This window comes from Dipodomys merriami, unplaced genomic scaffold (assembly GCF_024711535.1).
Source record: "Dipodomys merriami isolate MVZ:Mamm:240054 unplaced genomic scaffold, mDipMer1.0.p SCAF_349, whole genome shotgun sequence".
Lineage (NCBI taxonomy): Eukaryota > Metazoa > Chordata > Mammalia > Rodentia > Heteromyidae > Dipodomys > Dipodomys merriami.
Window position 1 is genome coordinate 21,831 of NW_027205037.1, and position 2,016 is coordinate 23,846.

The window sequence follows — 2,016 nt, forward strand, 5'->3', positions numbered from 1 at the left end:
TTATAAGTAATAGACAGTATGATCAAATTCCAAATAAAAAGACTTAAGATATTCATTGGCAAAAAAAAGTTTGCAAATATGAGCAATCGACTGATCAATATAATTTTTTCCAATATTCACAGAATTTTAGGGAAATAAGATCGATAGCATTGTTAGGAACAATAAGGTTTCCTTGTTACAAGTAGGCACCCATAGATATAAGCCTGTATAAAGATTGCCGCATTAACTATTAAATTTAGAGGATACTACATGCTTCAGCAGCACGTATACTCAAACTACAATACAGAGATTAACATGGCACTTGCACAAGGATAATATGAAAATTTGAGAAGTATTCCATATTTTTCATTCTTCAGATGCAAGAAATGAAAAAAAGTGATTAAAAAGTTGATTACAAAATTACAAGTTTAACAATACACGTAATTCATATAATTAAATTTAGTTTGACATCAGTGTATTAAATCACCTCAGAAAGGCGTTTACATAGCATAAACTTTACAAAACTTTTCAAATTAGACAACATTGTCATTTTATCCCAAAGAAAAATAATATTAAGACCTAGAAAAAAAGGAATCAAACTGTTTCTATATGGAATACAATCGGAAAGGACACATTAATGAACTTATATATTATAAAATAATATAGAATTCAATGTATATCTAGGAGAAAATAAATTATGAACATTATGCAAACATAGAATATAGAATATTTTAAAATATACTTTTTCAGACAAGCACCAGAAATATTTTAGTTTCTGTACTACTCATTTCAACAGGTAAATTAAAATTATTTCTTATTAAAAAATCACAAACTCTGAAGAAATTATTATACATGTTTACAAAATCTATTGAATACATTTTTCCATCCAAGGCAGGCAATTCACTTGGAAGAATTCCGCGGAATCCATGAATTTTTACAGTAAAATATTGGTGCTGCCGGGCACTGGTGGTTCATGCCTATAATCATAGCTAAACAGGAGACTGAGATCTGAGGATCATGGTTCAAAGCCAGCCTGGGAAGGAAAGTCTGTGGTACTCTTATCTCAAATAAACCACTAGAAAACTGGAAGTGGAGCTGTGTCTCAAGTGGTAGAGGGCTCACCTTGAGCTGAAGATCACAGGGATAGCTCTAGGCCCAGAGTTCAAGCCCCATGACCGACCAAAAAGAAAGATATTGCTCTTATTTGGATTGTGAAAATATTTTGTAGGGACACAAAAGATGAACTTGCATTTTTGAAATTTAAGAAACTTAACCCGACCATTAGGACTTCGGTGAACAATTTGTACAGCCTTTTACAACTTCATAGAGGTAGTGATACATACTTATGCTTTTGGCAATGTCAAATAGAGTTTCTTCTATGTTGTTCTTCAGGCCTGGATTTATATAATGGTTCAACAGAAGGCGATCCAGCATATCTTTGCTATCTCAATTCTCAACAGCAAGATATAAGGGTGTCAAGCGTCCTTTAGTTTGGGGAAGTGTTACTGTGGCTCAAGCGGTAGAGCACTCCCCTTGAGCTGAAGAGCACAGGGACAGCACCCAAGCCCAGAGCTCAAGCCCCATGACCCACCAAAAAAAAAAATCACAACAACAACAAAAATCAAACAAACAAAAATATTTGGGCTGGGAAAGTGGCTCAGTGGTAGAGCGCTGGCCTTGCATACATGAGGCCCAAGGTTCGATTCTTCAACACCACATAAGCAGAAAAAAAAGCAGTAAGTGGTGCTGTGGCTCAAGTGGTAGAGTGCTAGCCTTGAGCTGAAGAGATGAGGGACAGCACCCAGGCCCAGAGTTCAGGCCCCACGACCAGACCAAAAAAAATTTAAAAAAAAAGTCCGTTAGTTTGGCCATTGGTATCTGTATCATGATGAAGTAAGAAAGAAGCGACTCTGGTATTATTCCACGTGTATGCACTGTTCAGGGGTGTCCAGTCATCTACAGTTATTGCATGTGCCGCTTGAGAAACCAACTGACTGACAATGTCTAAGTGTCCACCGTAGGCTTCTTGAAGAGGGA

At 36.3% G+C, this 2,016-nt stretch overlaps 1 pseudogene; it reads left to right on the plus strand.

Moving 5' to 3' along the window:
• The first annotated feature begins 249 nt into the window (after positions 1 to 249).
• LOC138803804 (U6 spliceosomal RNA) lies at positions 250 to 346 on the plus strand (annotated as a pseudogene).
• Positions 347 to 2,016: the final 1,670 nt, after the last annotated feature.